Consider the following 25,013-nt stretch of genomic DNA (forward strand, 5'->3'; position numbering starts at 1 on the left):
CTGCAATACATTGAGACACCATGAAATGTTACTGGCCTGTGATTGGCTCTCCTATTGTTAGTGAAGTGAGACTCCCCTTGTCGGTGTCATTAATGGAAAGAAACCATGTGAAATGTTTCCCCCAAATCCAAAAAGGTGACCCCCTTGGGTAGGTAGCCATCCTACTATTCCTAAAAACTAGTAGTTGGAAGTCAATATAGAGCACTTTATACTGTTTTTAATTGATTATATATATATATGTACGTATTTTTTATTTTTTCTATTTTTTGTATATGCATTTTGTAATAAATTTTGGATTAAACCTTATTGTTAAAAGTAAATGTGACCGACTTCCCTGTTGCCAATTACATGCACAGTCTATATAGCCGACGTATACAGGGTTGTTAAACAGTGGATATAACAGTTACATGTTTTCACACAAACAACATCACAATTAGCAACATTGTCTCAATTTGATCAATACAGCTGTCCATAATGATAGCTATAAAGGTTTGGCCCCAAAAAGGTGGCCGCAACCATACATACTTCAAGAAAATGGCGCCAAACTATTATAAAAGAAGTCCAGGCACGGTGATTGTCCTATCACATCCCCCGGAAGAAGCCACGTGACCCTGTGGCGCACCGCGTTGGGGAGGGGCTTTGACATCACCACTAGAGATGAGCGAATCGAAGTAGGCGAAGTGGAATTTGTTTTGAATATTGGAAAATTTTCGATTCGCGCCGAATCCGAAAAATAGCATACTTCGGATGCGCGAATCGAAATTTTTCCTAAAATGGCGGCGACATGTGCGGCGACGGAGCGGGGATGTCTGGGAAGGCGCGCAGACAAGGCGCGCTGACCCATAATGCATTCATTAATGACATGTGATCGCATTAGCCAATCAGCAGCCAGCCAGCACTATGTAATGGTCGAGCTATAAATGGCGGCCATTTTAGAATTCTCCATTTGCCTCCAGTCATTCAAGAGAGGCAGACCGCTCTGTATTAGGGACAGAGTTAGGGCCACAGAAACGTTACTTGGGGACAGAGAAACATTACTCAGGGACACAGAATTGTTACTGAGGGCCACAGAATCGTTACTTAGGGCCACAGAAACGCTAGTTAGGGCCACAGAATTGTTACTCAGGGACAGACACAGAATTGTTACTGAGGGCCAGAGAATTGTTACTGAGGGCCACAGAAACGTTACTCAGGGACACAGAATTGTTACTGAGGGCCACAGAACTGTTACTTAGGGCCACAGAAACGTTAGTTAGGGCCACAGAATTGTTACTCAGGGACAGACACAGAATTGTTACTGAGGGCCACAGAACCGTTACTTAGGGCCACAGAAACGTTACTCAGGGACACAGAATTGTTACTGAGGGCCACAGAACTGTTACTTAGGGCCACAGAAACGTTAGTTAGGGCCACAGAATTGTTACTCAGGGACAGACACAGAATTGTTACTGAGGGCCACAGAACCGTTACTTAGGGCCACAGAATTGTTACTCAGGGACAGACACAGAATTGTTACTGAGGGACAAAGAATTGTTACTGAGGGCCACAGAACCGTTACTTAGGGCCACAGAAACGTTACTCAGGGACACAGAATTGTTACTGAGGGCCACAGAACTGTTAGTTAGGGCCACAGAATTGTTACTCAGGGACAGACACAGAATTGTTACTCAGGGCCACAGAATTGTTACTCGGACAGACACAGAAACGTTACTCAGGGACACAGAATTGTTACTGAGGGCCACAGAGCCGTTACTTAGGGCCACAGAATTGTTACTCAGGGACAGACACAGAATTGTTACTCAGGGACACAGAATTGTTACTGAGGGCCACAGAACCGTTACTTAGGGCCACAGAATTGTTACTCAGGGACAGACACAGAATTGTTACTCAGGGACACAGAATTGTTACTGAGGGCCACAGAACCGTTACTTAGGGCCACAGAATTGTTACTCAGGGACAGACACAGAATTGTTACTCAGGGACACAGAATTGTTACTTAGGGCCACAGAAACGTTACTCAGGGACACAGAATTGTTACTGAGGGCCACAGAACCGTTACTTAGGGCCACAGAAACGTTAGTTAGGGCCACAGAATTGTTACTCAGGGACAGACACAGAATTGTTACTGAGGGCCACAGAATTGTTACTGAGGGCCACAGAACCGTTACTTAGGGCCACAGAAACGTTACTCAGGGACACAGAATTGTTACTGAGGGCCACAGAACCGTTACTTAGGGCCACAGAATTGTTACTCAGGGACAGACACAGAATTGTTACTCAGGGACACAGAATTGTTACTGAGGGCCACAGAACCGTTACTTAGGGCCACAGAAACGTTACTCAGGGCCACAGAATTGTTACTGAGGGCCACAGAACCGTTACTTAGGGCCACAGAATTGTTACTCAGGGACAGACACAGAATTTTTACTGAGGGCCACAGAACCGTTACTTAGGGCCACAGAAACGTTACTCAGGGACACAGAATTGTTACTGAGGGCCACAGAACTGTTACTTAGGGCCACAGAAATGTTAGTTAGGGCCACAGAATTGTTACTCAGGGACAGACACAGAATTGTTACTGAGGGCCACAGAATTGTTACTGAGGGCCACAGAACCGTTACTTAGGGCCACAGAATTGTTACTCAGGGACAGACACAGAATTGTTACTCAGGGACACAGAATTGTTACTGAGGGCCACAGAACCGTTACTTAGGGCCACAGAAACGTTACTCAGGGACACAGAATTGTTACTGAGGGCCACAGAACTGTTACTTAGGGCCACAGAAACGTTAGTTAGGGCCACAGAATTGTTACTCAGGGACAGACACAGAATTGTTACTCAGGGACACAGAATTGTTACTGAGGGCCACAGAACCGTTACTTAGGGCCACAGAATTGTTACTCAGGGACAGACACATAATTGTTACTCAGGGACACAGAATTGTTACTGAGGGCCACAGAACCGTTACTTAGGGCCACAGAAACGTTACTCAGGGACACAGAATTGTTACTGAGGGCCACAGAACTGTTACTTAGGGCCACAGAAACGTTAGTTAGGGCCACAGAATTGTTACTCAGGGACAGACACAGAATTGTTACTGAGGGACACAGAATTGTTACTGAGGGCCACAGAACCGTTACTTAGGGCCACAGAATTGTTACTCAGGGACAGACACAGAATTGTTACTGAGGGCCACAGAACCGTTACTTAGGGCCACAGAAACGTTACTCAGGGACACAGAATTGTTACTGAGGGCCACAGAACTGTTACTTAGGGCCACAGAAACGTTAGTTAGGGCCACAGAATTGTTACTCAGGGACAGACACAGAATTGTTACTGAGGGCCACAGAATTGTTACTTAGGGCCACAGAATTGTTACTCAGGGACACAGAATTTTTACTGAGGGCCACAGAACCGTTACTTAGGGCCACAGAATTGTTACTCAGGGACAGACACAGAATTGTTACTCAGGGACACAGAATTGTTACTGAGGGCCACAGAACCGTTACTTAGGGCCACAGAAACGTTACTCAGGGAAACAGAATTGTTACTGAGGGCCACAGAACCGTTACTTAGGGCCACAGAATTGTTACTCAGGGACAGACACAGAATTGTTACTGAGGGACACAGAATTGTTACTGAGGGCCACAGAACCGTTACTTAGGGCCACAGAAACGTTACTCAGGGACACAGAATTGTTACTGAGGGCCACAGAACTGTTACTTAGGGCCACAGAATTGTTACTCAGGGACAGACACAGAATTGTTACTGAGGGACACAGAATTGTTACTGAGGGCCACAGAACCGTTACTTAGGGCCACAGAATTGTTACTCAGGGACAGACACAGAATTGTTACTGAGGGCCACAGAACCGTTACTTAGGGCCACAGAAACGTTACTCAGGGACACAGAATTGTTACTGAGGGCCACAGAACTGTTACTTAGGGCCACAGAAACGTTAGTTAGGGCCACAGAATTGTTACTCAGGGACAGACACAGAATTGTTACTGAGGGCCACAGAATTGTTACTGAGGGCCATAGAACCGTTACTTAGGGCCACAGAATTGTTACTCAGGGACAGACACAGAATTGTTACTCAGGGACACAGAATTGTTACTGAGGGCCACAGAACCGTTACTTAGGGCCACAGAAACGTTACTCAGGGAAACAGAATTGTTACTGAGGGCCACAGAATCGTTAATTAGGGCCACAGAATTGTTACTCAGGGACAGACACATAATTGTTACTGAGGGACACAGAATTGTTACTGAGGGCCACAGAACCGTTACTTAGGGCCACAGAAACGTTACTCAGGGACACAGAATTGTTACTGAGGGCCACAGAACCGTTACTTAGGGCCACAGAATTGTTACTCAGGGACAGACACAGAATTGTTACTCAGGGACACAGAATTGTTACTGAGGGCCACAGAACCGTTACTTAGGGCCACAGAATTGTTACTCAGGGACACAGAATTGTTACTGAGGGCCACAGAACCGTTACTTAGGGCCACAGAATTGTTACTCAGGGACAGACACAGAATTGTTACTGAGGGACACAGAATTGTTACTGAGGGCCACAGAACCGTTACTTAGGGCCACAGAAACGTTACTCAGGGACACAGAATTGTTACTGAGGGCCACAGAACTGTTACTTAGGGCCACAGAAACGTTAGTTAGGGCCACAGAATTGTTACTCAGGGACAGACACAGAATTGTTACTGAGGGACACAGAATTGTTACTGAGGGCCACAGAACCGTTACTTAGGGCCACAGAATTGTTACTCAGGGACAGACACAGAATTGTTACTGAGGGCCACAGAACCGTTACTTAGGGCCACAGAAACGTTACTCAGGGACACAGAATTGTTACTGAGGGCCACAGAACTGTTACTTAGGGCCACAGAAACGTTAGTTAGGGCCACAGAATTGTTACTCAGGGACAGACACAGAATTGTTACTGAGGGCCACAGAATTGTTACTTAGGGCCACAGAATTGTTACTCAGGGACACAGAATTTTTACTGAGGGCCACAGAACCGTTACTTAGGGCCACAGAATTGTTACTCAGGGACAGACACAGAATTGTTACTCAGGGACACAGAATTGTTACTGAGGGCCACAGAACCGTTACTTAGGGCCACAGAAACGTTACTCAGGGAAACAGAATTGTTACTGAGGGCCACAGAACCGTTACTTAGGGCCACAGAATTGTTACTCAGGGACAGACACAGAATTGTTACTGAGGGACACAGAATTGTTACTGAGGGCCACAGAACCGTTACTTAGGGCCACAGAAACGTTACTCAGGGACACAGAATTGTTACTGAGGGCCACAGAACTGTTACTTAGGGCCACAGAATTGTTACTCAGGGACAGACACAGAATTGTTACTGAGGGACACAGAATTGTTACTGAGGGCCACAGAACCGTTACTTAGGGCCACAGAATTGTTACTCAGGGACAGACACAGAATTGTTACTGAGGGCCACAGAACCATTACTTAGGGCCACAGAAACGTTACTCAGGGACACAGAATTGTTACTGAGGGCCACAGAACTGTTACTTAGGGCCACAGAAACGTTAGTTAGGGCCACAGAATTGTTACTCAGGGACAGACACAGAATTGTTACTGAGGGCCACAGAATTGTTACTGAGGGCCATAGAACCGTTACTTAGGGCCACAGAATTGTTACTCAGGGACAGACACAGAATTGTTACTCAGGGACACAGAATTGTTACTGAGGGCCACAGAACCGTTACTTAGGGCCACAGAAACGTTACTCAGGGAAACAGAATTGTTACTGAGGGCCACAGAATCGTTAATTAGGGCCACAGAATTGTTACTCAGGGACAGACACATAATTGTTACTGAGGGACACAGAATTGTTACTGAGGGCCACAGAACCGTTACTTAGGGCCACAAAAACGTTACTCAGGGACACAGAATTGTTACTGAGGGCCACAGAACCGTTACTTAGGGCCACAGAATTGTTACTCAGGGACAGACACAGAATTGTTACTCAGGGACACAGAATTGTTACTTAGGGCCACAGAACCGTTACTTAGGGCCACAGAAACGTTACTCAGGGACACAGAATTGTTACTGAGGGCCACAGAACCGTTACTTAGGGCCACAGAATTGTTACTCAGGGACAGACACAGAATTGTTACTGAGGGCCACAGAATTGTTACTGAGGGCCACAGAACCGTTACTTAGGGCCACAGAAACGTTACTCAGGGACACAGAATTGTTACTGAGGGCCACAGAACCGTTACTTAGGGCCACAGAATTGTTACTCAGGGACAGACACAGAATTGTTACTGAGGGACACAGAATTGTTACTGAGGGCCACAGAACCGTTACTTAGGGCCACAGAATTGTTACTCAGGGACAGACACAGAATTGTTACTCAGGGACACAGAATTGTTACTGAGGGCCACAGAACCGTTACTTAGGGCCACAGAATTGTTACTCAGGGACAGACACAGAATTGTTACTGAGGGACAGACACAGAATTGTTACTGAGGGCCACAGAACCGTTACTTAGGGCCACAGAAACGTTACTCAGGGACACAGAATTGTTACTGAGGGCCACAGAACTGTTACTTAGGGCCACAGAAACGTTAGTTAGGGCCACAGAATTGTTACTCAGGGACAGACACAGAATTGTTACTGAGGGACACAGAATTGTTACTGAGGGCCACAGAACCGTTACTTAGGGCCACAGAATTCTTACTCAGGGACAGACACAGAAATGTTACTCAGGGACAGACACAGAATTGTTACTGAGGGCCACAGAAACGCTACTCAGGGACACAGAATTGTTACTGAGGGCCACAGAACCATTACTTAGTGCCACAGAAACGCTACTCAGGGACACAGAATTGTTACTGAGGGCCACAGAACCGTTACTTAGGGCCACAGAATTGTTACTCAGGGACAGACACAGAATTGTTACTGAGGGACACAGAATTGTTACTGAGGGCCACAGAACCGTTACTTAGGGCCACAGAAACGCTACTCAGGGACACAGAATTGTTACTGAGGGCCACAGAACCGTTACTTAGGGCCACAGAATTGTTACTCAGGGACAGACACAGAATTGTTACTGAGGGACACTGTCAGGGATCCCGGCTCCGTCTGCCGCAATCGCGGCTCTGTCCCCCGCGCATGCGCATTGGCGGCAGATCACGCCGGGACACAGGAACTAGGTCCCGGCGAGCCGCGGCTGACAGGACGCCGCGCATGCGCAGTAGAAACCGCCGGCGCGCCTCAGGCGTCCAATGACAGCCGGGGGCGCGTCCTAGCCAGCCAATGACAGTGCAGGGCGCACTATTTAAAGATGCCCTGCACTGTCACAAATTGCCGCAAGGTCTATGTGTGATCCTGAATACCTGCTCCTGCTGTGACCCTGTTTTTGACCCTGACTACGCTGCCTGCCCCTGAGATTGACCCGGCTTTGTTCTGACTATTCTACCCGCTCCTGTGATTGACCCGGCTTTGTTCTGACTATTCTGCCTGCTCCTGCGTTTTGACTCGGCTTATCCCGACTGTTCCTACGGATTGATTTACCCGGCTGACCCTGCGTGTGACCCGACTACTCCTAGCCCGCCGATTCGGTACCCCGCTTACCCCACGGGGCCACTATCCGTACCACCCTGCTGGGGCCGCCATCCTCTTCACAGCTGGCTCTCCTGGTACCCACATACATCCCCGGAGGCCTCCTCGGCCGCTGGTGGCCCGCTCAGAGGTCGTGACCTGGCCCGGGACTGTTTCAAGTCCATCCCCACCATCAGGGGCCCTGGTGAAAGCACAGCCCGGGCTTAGACCCCACGCTCTGGGTAGGTCTACCAGCTGGCAGACGGAGGGCTCCGCCTGGCGGATCCTAACAGTACCTTGCGGCCATGACAGAGCCAGGAAGTGGACCGGCGTCCCTAGAGGATATTTGCCAGCACCTGGCAACTTTGACCCAGGCTTTCCAGAACTTCCACAGTCGCTGCGCCCGACTGGAAGACCGCATGGAGACATTAGCCCCCCAGACTCCCCCTGCTCAGAGTTCCTCGTCTGTGGAACCTCCCGCTACCCCAGTATCCGGAGCGGTTGCCACACCCTTAGCTCCTGAACCCCGCGTTCCCCTGCCGGAGCGATTCCGTGGGGACCGGAGCCGTTTCCGAGCCTTTCGGAACGCTTGCACACTATATTTTAACTTGCAGCCTCGCACATTCTCCTCCGAGACTGTCAAGGTGGGGTTTATAGTCTCTCTCCTTCAGGATGAGCCCCAGGATTGGGCCCACCGTCTGATGGAGAGGCGCGACCCCCATCTTGACTCCGTGACCGAGTTCTTTCAGGCCATGGCCGTTTTGTATGACGACCCTCAGCGGGCTGCTTCCGCAGAGGCTACCCTATACTCTCTGCGACAGGGCCGCCGGGCAGCGGAAGAATACGCGTCCGATTTTAGGCGTAGCATGGGAGACACCAGATGGAACGATGCGGCTTTATGTCACCAGTTCCGCATTGGACTGTCTGAGCCTCTCAAGGACGAACTCGCACGAGTAGGCCTACCTGACTCCCTGGAAAGATTGATTGAATTGGCCATTCAAATTGACCGTAGACTAAGGGAACGTCGACAGGAAAGGAGCGGCCAGGGTCAAAGGGTGGCATGGATTCCATCAAGAGATACAACTCCAGCCCCAGGGAACCATCCGCGAAACACGGAGATGGGAGACAACTCGGAACCCATGCAACTGGGACTGGCCCGTTCCCACTTATCGGTCGAGGAACGCCAGAGGAGGCGCTCACTGAACCTGTGTCTGTACTGCGGGGAAGCTGGTCACCAGGTGCGCTCCTGTCCTGCAAAAACGAGTAAGTCCACGCCCGTTTCTTGTTCCTTACCTGCAGGCAGGGATGATCAGTCTAGTTACCTGGCCATTCCTGTGTCTTTACAGCTCCCCGGAGGAATATTGTCGGTGACCGCGATCGTTGACTCAGGAGCCTGTAGCTGTTTTATTGATCTGACTTTTGCCCACCGGCAAAAAATCCCTCTCCAGACCAAAGAAAGGGGGTTCAACATTTTCTTGGCAGATGGGTCCAGTATAAAATCTGGGGTGGTGGACCAGGAGACGCCACCCATTTTCACCACTATGGCAGACCATCACCAGGAGTTCCTCCGTTTGGACGCCATCGCCTCCCCCCTTTTTCCAGTCATTCTGGGGCTCCCTTGGCTGAGGGCCCATAACCCCCAGATTGACTGGGAAAAGGGAACGATTCATTTTTGGTCACCCTATTGTTTGAGTCACTGCCACGTCACAGGACCCATGGTTCCCCGGTTCCTCCTGTGCTTGGACGGAGACACCAATCTATCCCAGGTGATTCCCCCGGCCTATCATGACTTCTTGGACGTCTTTAGTAAGCGGGGAGCTGACGTTCTACCTCCACACCGTCCCTACGACTGCCCCATTGACCTCCTACCCGGGTCGGAAATCTCTTTCGGCCGTATCTTCCCCTTGTCCGAAATGGAATCGGGGGTGCTGAGGGAATATATCGACGAAAACCTTCGGAAGGGCTTTATTCGTCCTTCCACATCCCCAGCCGGGGCCGGGTTGTTCTTTGTAGAGAAGAAGGACAAATCGTTACGGCCCTGCATAGACTATCGTGACCTAAATAAAATTACGGTAAAGAATCGTTATCCCTTACCCCTAGTCCCCGAGCTCCTCCAGAGACTGAGATCAGCAACGATTTTCACTAAATTAGACCTGCGGGGGGCCTATAACCTTGTTCGTATCAGGGAGGGGGATGAGTGGAAAACGGCGTTCCGTACAAGATTCGGTCACTACGAATATTTGGTGATGCCGTTCGGGCTCTGTAATGCCCCGGCGACTTTTCAGCATTTTATCAATGATGTTTTTCGCGATTTTCTTGATATTTTCGTGGTAGTTTACTTGGATGACATCCTAATTTTTTCCCCCTCACTGGAGGTTCATCGGGGTCACGTGTCACGGGTCTTAGAACGGTTGCGCCAACACGGGCTATACGCTAAGGCTGAAAAGTGCTGTTTTGAACAGCACGAAATCACATTCTTGGGACTGGTTCTCTCTTCCGCGGGGGTCGCGATGGATCCCCAGAAGGTCACGGCGATCTTAGATTGGCCAATACCCGCCGACAAAAAGGGGGTACAGCGCTTCATCGGCTTTGCTAACTTTTACAGAAAATTCGTTAGGAACTTCTCCGGTCTGGTCTCCCCGATCACGCAACTGACGAAACAAGGGGTCCGCTTTAAGTGGACCTCCGAAGCTCAGTCGGCCTTCGATAAGCTCAAGAGACTGTTCACCTCTGCTCCCATTCTCTGCCATCCGGATTCTTCGCTCCCATATGTGTTGGAAGTTGACGCCTCCGAAAACGCGGTAGGAGCGGTTCTGTCCCAAAGGAATGGTACCAAGGAACTACTGCACCCTGTGGCGTTCTTCTCCAGGAAGCTGACACCAGCGGAGCGCAACTATGACATTGGAGATCGGGAGCTCCTGGCCATTAAAACCGCTCTGGAAGAATGGAGGTATTTACTGGAAGGGGCCACTCACCCCATCCTAATATTTACAGATCACAAAAACCTAGAATATTTAAGGACGGCAAAACGACTGAGACCACGCCAAGCGAGATGGGCTCTTTTCTTTTCTCGATTCTCATTCCATATAACGTACCGACCCGGTACTAAGAATACCAAACCAGACGCCCTGTCCCGCATGTTTGAGGACCCCGACGACGCTGCGGTACCAGACACCATCCTGCCTTCTGGAAGCTTCCTCGCGCTACAAACGGAACTGCGCTCCCGGCTTCTTGATGCTTCGGTAAGGCTACCCGTTCCGTCTGGTTCACCCCTCCAGAGCCACGGTGGCCTGTTTTGGAAGGAAGACCGAATCATGGTCCCAGAAGAGGTGCGAACCTTGGTCCTAGGGCATTGCCACGACCATCCAATGGCAGGTCACTTCGGGGTGACGAAGACTCTAGAACTGCTACGGCGCTCGTTCTGGTGGCCGGATATGATCAAGGATTGTGAGCGTTACGTCCGGACGTGTCCCACCTGTCAAAGGAACAAACCCTCCAGGAGTAGGGCATGGGGATTGTTACGTCCATTACCTAGACAAGAAAAATTGGTGTGGCGCTAAGGCAAATAACACTAATCCCACATATCATATAAAATATAATATATATACATAAACAGATGATTATATATAGTCATGCATAAAACCTCTAACATAACCCCCAACTGGGGCACGTGAATAGATGCTAGTGATGGTGACACAAAACACCATGCAAAGGAATGTAAAATTCCTACAAGTGACAGAGGTGCATAAATTACAGTCCACTACACACAAAGACTGTGATCCTTGAACAAGCATGAAAGTGCCACTGGTGTCACTGGTGTCACAATCCAGAAATGGTAAGAGTGCCTCCTCACCTCCCCGCACTGACCACAAGGGCCAATACGCCTTTGCACCTTATAGGTGTAATCCTCGAGTGCCAGCCGGTAAGGTCCACACTGGATGCTACCTCAGACGCTGTAATCCCAAATGCCAACTCCAGCTGCTATATAGTGGTGGTATGAAAAGAGTAAGCCACAGAGCCACGACACGGCACCCTGATCATCTGTGGTCCTAACTCTAAAATTTAATATTGATAAATTTTAGAGTTAGGACCACAGATGATCAGGGTGCCGTGTCGTGGCTCTGTGGCTTACTCTTTTCATACCACCACTATATAGCAGCTGGAGTTGGCATTTGGGATTACAGCGTCTGAGGTAGCATCCAGTGTGGACCTTACCGGCTGGCACTCGAGGATTACACCTATAAGGTGCAAAGGCGTATTGGCCCTTGTGGTCAGTGCGGGGAGGTGAGGAGGCACTCTTACCATTTCTGGATTGTGACACCAGTGACACCAGTGGCACTTTCACGCTTGTTCAAGGATCACAGTCTTTGTGTGTAGTGGACTGTAATTTATGCACCTCTGTCACTTGTAGGAATTTTACATTCCTTTGCATGGTGTTTTGTGTCACCATCACTAGCATCTATTCACGTGCCCCAGTTGGGGGTTATGTTAGAGGTTTTATGCATGACTATATATAATCATCTGTTTATGTATATATATTATATTTTATATGATATGTGGGATTAGTGTTATTTGCCTTAGCGCCACACCAATTTTTCTTGTCTATATACGTACTTTTTGGTTTAAAGGAGGGTGTTGGCAGCTTAGTGTAGGTTTTTCTTCATCTGAAGCGCAGGAGGTATTAATATTTTTACGTCCATTACCTATACCCAAGCGGGCCTGGCAAATGATAGCCATGGATTTTGTGGTCGAACTCCCACCATCCCAAGGCCACACGGCGATAATGGTGATCGTCGACCGCTTCTCGAAGATGGCGCATTTCGTGCCCCTGGAGAAGACCCCATCGGCACCGGAAACGGCACGGATCTTCATTCGGGAAGTGGTAAGGCTTCATGGAGTCCCCGAAGACATTGTGTCGGATCGGGGGGTGCAATTCACCTCCAGGTTCTGGAACGCCCTATGTAAAGCGCTGGGAATCAAGCTGTCGCTCTCATCCGCCTACCACCCGCAGACCAACGGTCAAACCGAGAGGACCAACCAAACGCTGGAACAGTATTTACGATGCTACACCTCCTATCTCCAGGATGACTGGCTGACGTTGTTGCCTTCTGCGGAGTTCTCATACAACAACTCAAGTCACTCAGCTACGGGTCAATCGCCATTCTTTTCTAATTACGGGTATCACCCCACATTCCCCCCTGATCTAATGCCTGAAAATCTGGTACCGGCGTCGCAGGACATCTTGAACTTCTTTTCCGTCAACAACAAGACTATTCAGGAAGCCATCGCTAAGGCCCAGGAGGACAGTAAGAAGGCTTTCGACAGAAAGAGAAGAGGAGATTTACTGCTTCAACCAGGAGATCTGGTTTGGCTGGCAACAGCCAACTTGAAGATGCTGTGCCCCTCAAAGAAGCTGGGACCCAAGTACATTGGCCCATTTCCTGTTAAACGAATGGTCAACAAGGTGGCCTACGAACTCGAGCTTCCGCAGACTTTCAAAATACATCCTGTGTTTCATGTATCTCTCCTGAAGCCGTCCAGACCGGATCCCTTCCCAGACCGAGAATCCAGACCTCCCGAGGCAATCGCCATAGGTGACCAGGAGGAATTTGAGGTGGAAGCTATCCTCAGTTGCCGAAGGAGGGGGGGCCAGACTCAGTTCCTGATAAAATGGAAGGGTTATGGTCCTGAGGAGAACTCCTGGGAACCCGCCCAGGACGTTCACGCGCCTAGGCTCATCCGGGAGTTTTTTCGTGCTCACCCGCGGTGGAGAGATCAGTGGGGCTCCCGGAGGGTGCCCGTTGGGGGGGGGCAATGTCAGGGATCCCGGCTCCGTCTGCCGCAATCGCGGCTCTGTCCCCCGCGCATGCGCATTGGCGGCAGATCACGCCGGGACACAGGAACTAGGTCCCGGCGAGCCGCGGCTGACAGGACGCCGCGCATGCGCAGTAGAAACCGCGGGCGCGCTTAAGGCGTCCAATGACAGCCGGGGGCGCATCCTAGCCAGCCAATGACAGTGCAGGGCGCACTATTTAAAGATGCCCTGCACTGTCACAAATTGCCGCAAGGTCTATGTGTGATCCTGAATACCTGCTCCTGCTGTGACCCTGTTTTTGACCCTGACTACGCTGCCTGCCCCTGAGATTGTCCCGGCTTTGTTCTGACTATTCTACCCGCTCCTGTGATTGACCCGGCTTTGTTCTGACTATTCTGCCTGCTCCTGCGTTTTGACTCGGCTTATCCCGACTGTTCCTACGGATTGATTTACCCGGCTGACCCTGCGTGTGACCCGACTACTCCTAGCCCGCTGATTCGGTACCCCGCTTACCCCACGGGGCCACTATCCGTACCACCCTGCTGGGGCCGCCATCCTCTTCACAGCTGGCTCTCCTGGTACCTACATACATCCCCGGAGGCCTCCTCGGCCGCTGGTGGCCCACTCAGAGGTCGTGACCTGGCCCGGGACTGTTTCAAGTCCATCCCCACCATCAGGGGCCCTGGTGAAAGCACAGCCCGGGCTTAGACCCCACGCTCTGGGTAGGTCTACCAGCTGGCAGACGGAGGGCTTTGCCTGGCGGATCCTAACAGACACAGAATTGTTACTGAGGGCCACAGAACCGTTACTTAGGGCCACAGAATTGTTACTCAGGGACAGACACAGAATTGTTACTGAGGGCCACAGAACCGTTACTTAGGGCCACAGAAACGCTACTCAGGGACACAGAATTGTTACTGAGGGCCACAGAACCGTTACTTATGGCCACAGAATTGTTACTCAGGGACACAGAATTGTTACTGAGGGCCACAGAACCGTTCCTTAGGGCCACATAATTGTTACTCAGGGACAGACACAGAACTGTTACTGAGGGACACAGAATTGTTACTTAGGGCCACAGAATTGTTACTCAGGGACACAGAATTGTTACTGAGGGCCACAGAACCGTTACTTAGGGCCACAGAATTGTTACTCAGGGACAGACACAGAATTGTTACTGAGGGACACAGAATTGTTACTGAGGGCCACAGAACCGTTACTTAGGGCCACAGAAACGTTAGTTAGGGCCACAGAATTGTTGCTCAGGGACAGACACAGAATTGTTACTGAGGGCCACAGAATTGTTACTGAGTGCCACAGAACCGTTACTTAGGGCCACAGAAACGTTACTCAGGGACACAGAATTGTTACTGAGGGACACAGAATTGTTACTCAGGGCCACAGAATTGTTACTCAGGGACAGACACAGAATTGTTACTCAGGGACACAGAATTGTTACTCAGGGACACAGAATCGTTGAATTAAAGAGTATGTCAGACAACATGCAGAGGAGTGGCAGAGGAGGCAATGTTTTAGGAGCGAGCAGACGTGGCAGCAGAGGAAGGGGTCGAGGCAGCACTAGTCGCAGCCAGAGGCCAGTGCTCCCGGTGTCATCCAGCGGTCGTGTCTCAACCGACAACCCTGCCGTCATCGATTGGTTGGCTCGGTCGTCTTCCTCTTCCCAGGTCACCTCTGACACCTACAGCCAACGGTCGGTGGGTACGTCAGACACAACCGTTAGTTGGCATGGCCCGGGAGCAAGCCCACTGAAATCACGTGTCCTCTACCTGCCCCTGTCCTTTGCTGTTCCCTCACCAAGCGAAGTATCGCATGCTGTGGGCTCAGCCCCACTGTACAGTGAGGAAGAGCTAACAGAGGGCGGTCAGGAATGGGGGGAGACATCCGCCTTTTCAGCAGCCAGGCGAAGAAGTACTGGCGAGGAGAGTGGCTCGGTAGCCGGTCTAGAGACAGGTCTGTCTCCTGACCCAGACGCAGCCGAGGGGGCTAGTAGTGAGGCGGAGACCCTACTTGATGATGAGGAGGTTGATCGCACTTGGCAGCCTCGTCGTCATCAGGTAATTTCTTCCGCATCATCAGGAGAAGAGGGTGCCAGCTTGGCAGCGAGCGAAACAGTCGGTGGGTTGCCCAGGAGGCAGCAGGGTCGCAGCAGTGTCAGTGGAGCCAAACGGCCACGGAGTAGAGCACCAGCTCCACTGCAGCCTACCACCACGGCCAGTAGTGGTGCCGGTGCGCACGGAGGAAGTAGCAGTCAGCCAGTGAGGAGTAGCGGGGGCAAAGTTTCCTACTCGGAGGTGTGGCAATTTTTCGTCAAGCCGCCCGAGGAAGTAAACGTAGCCGTATGTCGACTATGTGGCCAGAAAGTCAAGCGTGGCCAGGGGGCCCATGTTGGGACTACAGCGTTGCGTCAGCATATGCAGCGTCGCCATTCGGTGGCCTGGGAAAACCGTGATAAAGATACGGCGGTTCTGCCTGCCCCAGCCCCTGCTCCATCACCCGCTCCATTACTTGCTCCGTCACCCGACGTCAATCGCCCTCTATCAGCCAGTCAAGGCTCCAACACCTCTGCTGAGGGGAGTTGTCGCTCGTTGGCATCTTCCGCTCGTTCAGATGCTCCTTCTCCTGCTACTCCTCTTCTCGGATTCCGTCAGCAGTCTTTCTTGGAATCCGTTTCCAAGAGACAACAGTTTGCGAGCACGCACCCGACGGTGCAAAAGCTGAACGTCCTCCTGTCCAAGTTGCTGGTGCTGCAGTCCCTCCCTTTCCAACTGGTGGACTCAGCACCTTTCCGAGAAATGATGGCTTGTGCCGCGCCGCGGTGGAGAGTGCCAAGCCGTCATTTCTTCGCCAAAAAGGCAGTGCCAGCCCTGCATTCACATGTAGAAGAGATGGTGGGCCAGTCTTTGAGCATGTCGGTCTCTGCCAAAGTGCACGGCAGCGCCGACGTGTGGAGCTGTAACTACGGTCAGGGACAGTACATGTCATTTACGGCCCACTGGGTGAACGTGGTGCCGGCACAGCCGCACCAGCAACTTGGACAGGTCACGACGCTTTTGCCTCCACGTTTGCACGTCCTTGGTCCAGCAAACATGTCCGCCTCTACCATCTCTTCTTCCGCCGTGTCCTCAGCCGCCACCCCCGTGCCAAGTCCCATTACCCGACCGGCATATCACATGTGCAGGGCGCAACGGTGTCACGCTGTGCTGCACCTGGTATGCCTTGGCAAACATAGTCACACAGGGGAGGAACTTCTGAGTGTAATGAACAGAGAAATCGACAGATGGCTGTCTCCGCGCAAACTGAAAATCGGAACCATGTTGACCGACAACGGAAAGAACATGGTGTCTGCTCTGCGTCAAGGAAGGTTGTGCCATGCGCCATGCATGGCTCACGTGTTCAATCTGGTTGTCAAGCGGTTCCTAAAATCCACCATCCCACTGCAAGACATCCTTAAAATGTCACGTAAACTTTGCATGCATTTCAGCCATTCCTACACCGCAAAGCACACCCTCCTTGAGCTGCAGCGGCAGAACGGAATTCCACAGCATCGCCTGATCTGCGACGTTGCAACAAGGTGGAATTCAACCCTACACATGTTAGACCGCCTTTACGAGCAGTGAAAGGCCATCACCGATTTCCTGATGTTACAAGCGGATAAAGGTACTCCCCTGTGTAACTTAGATGTCAGCCATTGGCAGCTCATGCGTGACACCTGCCGCTTGCTCAGGCCCTTTGAGGAGGCCACGCTATTCGTGAGTCGGCAGGACTATGGGATGAACGACGTCATTCCTCTGTTGCACGTCCTGGAACAAATGCTGTTAACAATGGCTGGTCAGGGTGCGGTAGACGTGGCGCACAGATCTCAACGCCACATGACCCCTGTGGGGGCAGGACAGGAAGAAGAGGAGGAGGTAGAGGAGGACATTGGTGCTCAGGAATTATTGAGTGAAATGGGTGGTTTTTCCACTCAGCGGACAGGAGTGGAGGAGCAGGAGCATCTGGTAGAGGAGGAGGAGGAGACAGAGGACCCAGACGCACCGTGGCAGTATGCTGTGGAGATGGAGGCAGGGAGTCCCTCGCATTCCTTGGCACAAATGGCCCATAGCATGCTCGGTTGCTTGCGTAGCGACAGCCGAATAATAACCATCAGACAGAGGGATGACTTTTGGCTGTCCACCTTGTTGGACCCTTGCTACCGTTCCAAAATGGTGGCCTTTTTCACACCTGCTGAGAGGGAGGCCAAAATTACGTACTATAAAAACCACCTATGTAGTCAGTTGGTCTCTGCCTTTGTGCGCCAACGTCCATCCTCAGACACTGTGGGCCCTGTGCGCTCGCGTTCCGCTGCCATGGCAGCAGGGGAGGGGTGGGGTGGTAGGAGCAGTGGCAGCTCCACCAGCAGCGGCTGCCTCAGTCTGCAGTCGATGATGAGTAGCTTTCTTCACCAGCGCAGTGAGGAAACTACTAACCAGCCGCAGCAGCAGCAGCAGCAGCATCAGGTGGACCTGGAGCAGGAGCTCAAACAACAGGCTTGGGCCTACTTGGACAGCACCCTGCCAACCGAGGTAGACAATCCCCTTGACTACTGGGCAACGAAACTTGACCTTTGGCCCCAACTAGCTGAATTTGCCCTTGAAAGGCTGTCATGCCCGGCCAGTAGCGTGGCATCGGAGCGCGTGTTTAGTGCGGCAGGAGGTATTGTAACTCCGCGGAGGACACGACTGTCCACCCAAAGTGTGGAGAGACTCACGTTTGTGAAAATGAATCAGGCGTGGATTAGTCTGGATTTCAAACCACCAGTTCCTGACACAACTGACTAAATCCGCCGTGAATCATGCCCCAAACATGTGCCACTTTCAGGTCTCCGCACACTGCTGCTGGTGTGTTTCATTTTGTCATAGGGTGCTGGCAGATTACAGGCCTCCCATAGCTGCTGCCAGGCCCCTAATCTGCCATGGGCCCCTGTACCGCCTCCTCACGCTGCTGCAAGGTCCACAGTGTGTCATGCCATGTGCCACTTTCAGGTCTCCTCACACTGCTGGTGTGTTTCATTTTGTCATAGGGTGCTGGCAGATTACGGGCCTCACATTGCTGCGGCCTGGCCCCTAATCTGCCATGGGCCCCTGTACCGCCTCCTCACGCTGCAAGGTCCACAGTGTGTCATGCCATGTGCCACTTTCAGGTCTCCTCACACTGCTGGTGTGTTTCATTTTGTCATAGGGTGCTGGCAGATTACGGGCCTCACATTGCTGCGGCCAGGCCCCTAATCTGCCATGGGCCCCTGTACCGCCTCCTCACGCTGCTGCCAGGTCCACAGTGTGTCATGGGTCCCTGTACCGCCTCCCATTGCTGCTATCTCCAACGCCACACTCTGCCATGTGCCACTATCAGGTCTCCTCACACTGCTGCTGGGTTCCATTTTGTCATAGGATGCTGGCAGATTACGGGCCTCACATTGCTGCTGCCAGGCCGCAAATCTGCCATGGGCCCCCGTACCGCCTGGTCACGCTGCTGCTGGGTCCACAGTGTGTCATGGGTCCCTGTACCGCCTCCCATTGCTCCCACTCTGCCATGTGCCACTTTGAGGTCTCCTCACACTCCTGCGGTTTTCCATTTTGTCATAGGTTGCTGGCAGATTACAGGCCTCCCATAGGTGCTGCCAGGCCCCAAATCTGCCATGGGCCCCCGTACCGCCTGGTCACGCTGCTGCTGGGCCCACAGTGTGACCTGGGTCCCTGTACCGCCTCCCATTGCTCCCACTCTGCCATGTGCCACTTTGAGGTCTCCTCACACTCCTGCGGTTTTCCATTTTGTCATAGGTTGCTGGCAGATTACAGGCCTCCCATAGGTGCTGCCAGGCCCCAAATCTGCCATGGGCCCCCGTACCGCCTGGTCACGCTGCTGCTGGGCCCACAGTGTGACCTGGGTCCCTGTACCGCCTCCCATTGCTCCCACTCTGCCATGTGCCACTTTGAGGTCTCCTCACACTCCTGCGGTTTTCCATTTTGTCATAGGTTGCTGGCAGATTACAGGCCTCCCATAGGTGCCGCCAGGCCCCAAATCTGCCATGGGCCCCCGTACCGCCTGGTCACGCTGCTGCTGGGTCCACAGTGTGACCTGGGTCCCTGTACCGCCTCCCATTGCTCCCACTCTGCCATGTGCCACTTTGAGGTCTCCTCACACTCCTGCGGTTTTCCATTTTGTCATAGGTTGCTGGCAGATTACAGGCCTCCCATAGGTGCTGCCAGGCCCCAAATCTGCCATGGGCCCCCGTACCGCCTGGTCACGCTGCTGCTGGGCCCACAGTGTGACCTGGGTCCCTGTACCGCCTCCCATTGCTCCCACTCTGCCATGTGCCACTTTGAGGTCTCCTCACACTCCTGCGGTTTTCCATTTTGTCATAGGTTGCTGGCAGATTACAGGTCTCCCATAGGTGCCGCCAGGCCCCAAATCTGCTATGGGCCCCCGTACCGCCTGGTCACGCTGCTGCTGGGCCCACAGTGTGACCTGGGTCCCTGTACTGCCTCCCATTGCTCCCACTCTGCCATGTGCCACTTTGAGGTCTCCTCACACTCCTGCGGTTTTCCATTTTGTCATAGGTTGCTGGCAGATTACAGGCCTCCCATAGGTGCTGCCAGGCCCCAAATCGGCCATGGTCCCCCGTACCGCCTGGTCATGCTGCTGCTGGGTCCACAGTGTGACATGGGTCCCTGTACCGCCTCCCATTGCTTCCACTCTGCCATGTGCCACTTTCAGGTCTCCTCACACTCCTGCTGGTTTCCATTTTGTCATAGGTTGCTGTATGGCCTCCCATTGCTGCTGCCTCCACCGCCACACTGTGGCTCCAAACACTGGTTTTGGCCCCGTGACTGGCCAAATGAGTGAAGTGTGCGGTGATTCTAAGATCGACGGCACTCATCTGCATGTCATACTGACTGACAGTATTATTTCTCTTCCCCAGCAGACTCCAAGGGCATTTAAATTAAAGGTACAGTGTTCTGCACTAATATTAAGTCTCTTTGAAGCCTAGAAACACCCTTTTTTAAGTTAAATTCACAGCGAATATATTCCACTCGAATCGAATATTTTCCACGAATTCGCCGAATCAGTCGAATCAAATTTTTGAATACTTCGCTCATCTCTAATCACCACGGCAACCCAACTTCAGTAACGGCGAGTATAGACAGTGTGTGTAGACACACGGAGGAAGCCTGTCACATCCGCATTTAGCGGTTTTATCTATTACAAAGCGCATTGAAATTATTGACATGTGAGGTCATATAGAGGGCATTAAATAAATCTTTTTATTAAAACGATAAGGCACCAAATATCTCTTCTTTCTTCCACTATACTAACGAGGAGAAAAATAGGGAGATGGAGCCACATCCAGCATCAGAAGGAAGCAGAGATCATCATGTCCATACAAGCACATTAGAAGTGACCAATCCAGGAAAACCCAGGGGAGGTCCAAAGGATCTCATCAATACAAACCTCTTAAAAGCTGTGTCAGCCCAGCAATAGGCGAACAAGAAGGTGAGCCCATAAAAGGGTCAATATTCAAGCAAGGATTTATTTCTACAGTTCCTTATATACAGCAATTACTATTGTGGACACGAATAGAATACTCCGCTATTATTCATAGACTTTGGACACCATTTCATTTTTACATTCTTTTTCATCTTTTCATTTTCAAAATTTTGTGATTATATTTCATTTATATTTTTTATTTTTATTTATTTTTTTGTTATTATTTTTTATATATTTTTCTATTATGCATAATTATTATTTATTTCTTATTTAAAAAAAAAAAAAAAATTCACACTTAAATATCCAGAAAATCTTTTTGCTGTACTTTATAAGGATTTCTCTTATATTTTCATATGTGAATTATTCATGATAAAATCAGGCCAGTGTTTATTAATAACAATCTAATATATAATTTATATAGATATACCTTATTGTAGGGGCGGGGCCCTATCTATTAACTTACATTTTATCATCCTACTATTCCTGATATGAGTTTGTAGTCCCTGCTACTACAGGAAACATGCGGGCGATCATTTACACCTTTTACAGCAGGACAGTAAATATCAGAACACAATTCAAACATCAGACCAACAGCAGGAAGTCTGCTAACTGAATGTGTAATGCAATCTGTCATTAGCATTCCCAGAGTTCCCTCTGCAACATAGTTGTATCAGCTGTTGGTCCTGTCTGTACATCTGTTATTTTCCCACCTTCTGTAACAGGGAGAAGAAGTTTTCTTTACAAACTTTCCACCAAAAAGAGATGTGTGCACTCAGAGTGATTATTGTGAACCCCAATCAGAGGAATGTCAGTCCCCCGGAAGAAGTGGTAGGAATATGACCGCACACTCAGCACTTTGTAAGTTCAGATCTCTGGCAGTTGTATTGTGTGATTAGTCTATGGAGAGGAGTAATAGCTGGAAAGAGAAAACATGTAACAAGGATTTCTGATCTTCACCTGATGGAATCCCATTTGGCAGAACCACATGGAACACAAGTGGCCAGCTGGGCTTACGTTTTACTGCTGAATACATCCCCTAAATCAGCAGTAACTCAGTATTGGAAGGCCTGCATCAGCTTGGGATGTTGTTTTCTCACTGAACAGAGACTTCTTTCTAGCTGGTGTCACAGCCGCAGACCTGCCTGAAAGGTTGTCACCCATGAGAGGATATCCTACAACCTCACAAACACCCCCTTTCCTCTCTATGATCACAGTCTCATCACCTTCAGTCTCCTCATCTTCAAACACTTATCCCTCCAAGCAGCAATCACCTGCAGAAACCTTCACAACTTGAACCCTTCTCCCTTCCACTCTGCAACTGGCCAACTCTATGACAGAATCTCTCCCCTGTCCTGGCCACTGCTGTCTACAACAGTTCACTTTCATCCACATTAGACTCACTTTCTCCTCTGACCACACGAAGCATCAGGCCCCGACCATTACAACCTTGGCAGACTGACAACACCAGAGATCTTAAACGACATAGTCGTGTGCTGGAGCGAATGTGGCGTAAAACCAAATCTCACCAAGCATTCACCCGATATAAATCTGCTTTCTTAACATACAATTCCTCCCTCCATGCTGCCAAACAAGCCTACTTTGTCACTCTCATCAATAGCTTGTCATCCAGTCCTCGTCGTCTCTTCTCTACTTCTAACTCTCAACTTTCTCCACCTCCACCCAGTACCTCACTCACTGCTCACGAGATTGCAAATCATTTCAAAAACAAGATTGATGCAATTCATAGGGACATCTTCACTGCACAGACATCCATCCCACTTAGCATACCTCATACTAAACCTCCCTCAACACTTTCCTCTTTTGACCTTCCTACTACCGAAGAGGTCACTAAGGTTTCTTAGAAGCCCGTCTCACTACCTGCCTCCTGGATCCTGTCCCCTCACAACTACTACGGTCACCCTCCCCCTCCATCCTATGCTCCGTCACTCACATCTTCAATCTCTCCCTCTTTACTGGTGCCTTCCCCTCCCCTCTAAAGCATGCGCACATCACTCCCATACTTAACAAGCCCTCCCTGGACCCCACCAACCTGAACAACTTAAGACCTATCTCCCTGCTCTCATTTACATCTAAACTCTTAGGACACTTAGTCTACAATCGCCTGAGCTCCTCCCATCTCACTGACAACAACCTTCTTGACCCTTTACAGTCTGGCTTTCGGTCACTACACTCCACTGAAACTGCCCTACTAAAACTCACTAATGATCTACTAACTGCTAAACCAATGGCTACTGCTCCGTACTCATCCCAACCAATGGCCACTACTCCGTACTCATCCCAACCAATGGCCACTACTCCGTACTCATCCCAACCAATGGCCACTCACTGCTCCTTACTCTTACCACTTGACCTCTCTGCAGCTTTTGATACGGTTGACCATCCCTTCCTCCTCAAAAAACTCCACTCTCTTGGTCTCCAAGACTCCGCTCTCTCCTGGTTCTTTTCCTACCTATCACAGAGCTCATTCAGCATTACCTTTAACTCCTCTTCACTCCCTCTTTCTGTAGGGGTCCCTCAAGGTTCTGTCCTTGGACCCCTACTCTTCTCCATCTACACCTCCTCCCTTGGTCACTTGATAAACTCCCATGGCTTTAAGTACCATCTCTATCCTGATGACATACAAATCTATCTTTCTACCCCTCACCTCACCCCTTCAGTCTCCTCCTCACCTCACCCCTTCAGTCTCCTTTCGCATTACTACCCTACTAAGTGACATATCGGCATAGATGTCACTCCACTTCCTCAAACTCAATCTTTCCAAAACTGAGCTCTTTGTATTCCCCCCAGCCTGTGCCCCCTTCCCTGACTTCTCCATCAAGATCAATAACACAACCATCAGTCCCTCCCCTCATGCCAGGGCGCTAGGTGTAATCCTAGACTCCCATCTGTCATTTCAGCCCCAAATCCAATCACTGTCCAAATCTTGTAGACTTCACCTCCTCAACAGCTCCAAGATATGTCCGTTCTTAACCTCGGAAACCACTAAGCAACTTATTCACTCCCTTGTTATATCACGCCTCGACTATTGTAACTCCCTCCTCATTGGTCGACCTCATTGCAGGCTATCCCTTCTTCAGTCTATCATGAATGTTGCTGATATCCACCTTACAAACCATTTTGTATCAGCCATCCCTATCTGCCAATCCCTCCACTGGCCTCCATTCAGTGTCCTCCACCAATCCCTCCACTGGCCTCCATTCAGTGTCCTCCATCCCCCTCTGCCAATCCCTCCACTGGCCTCCATTCAGTGTCCTCCACCTCTCTTTGCCAATCCCTTCACTGTCCAAATCTTGTAGACTTCACCTCGGCAACATCTCCAACCTCCGCAACATCTCCAAGATATGGCCGTTCTTAACCTCGGAAACCACTAAGCAACTTATTCACTCCCTTGTTATATCTCGCCTTGACTATTGTAATTCCCTCCTCATTGGCCGACCTCATTGCAGGCTATCCCCTCTTCAGTCTATCATGAATGCTGCTGTCATCATCCACCTTACTAATCATTCTGTATCAGCCATCCCTATCTGCCAATCCCTCCACAGCTCTCTGCCAATCCCTCCACTGGCCTCCATTCAGTGTCCTCCACCAATCCCTCCACTGGCCTCCATTCAGTGTCCTCCATCCCCCTCTGCCAATCACTCCACTGGCCTCCATTCAGTATTCTCCACCCCTCTCTTCCAATCCCTCCACTGGCCTCCACCCTCTCTGCCAATCCCTCCGCTGGCCTCCACTCAGTGTCCTCCACCCCACTATGCAAATCCCGTCACTGGCTTCTCATTGCCCAATGGATACAATTCAAAATACTAACAATAACATATAAAGCCATTTATAGCTCTGCCTGTAGTGACTTTTGGGGGATTATTTGTTAAGAAATGATTTTATTCCAAAAATTTGGAATCCCAGCTGACTGTCAGGGGTTAACATTCTTGGTTGAAATTCAAATGACCTTCTAGGAAGTTACAAAAACCAGTGAGTGGAAGAAACTTGTTTGAAAGACAATGAGACACACACTACTATTGAAATTCCTACA

At 50.4% G+C, this 25,013-nt stretch overlaps 1 pseudogene; it reads right to left on the bottom strand.

Annotated features, from left to right (window-relative positions):
• LOC149470578 (uncharacterized) overlaps positions 1–25,013 on the bottom strand; it is a 195,300-nt pseudogene that overhangs the window by 166,216 nt on the left and 4,071 nt on the right.

The sequence above is a fragment of the Staurois parvus genome, unplaced genomic scaffold (genome assembly GCF_062004578.1).
Source record: "Staurois parvus isolate SC_StPar_1 unplaced genomic scaffold, SC_StPar_1.0 ptg000038l, whole genome shotgun sequence".
In the NCBI taxonomy this organism is placed as follows: Eukaryota; Metazoa; Chordata; class Amphibia; order Anura; family Ranidae; genus Staurois; species Staurois parvus.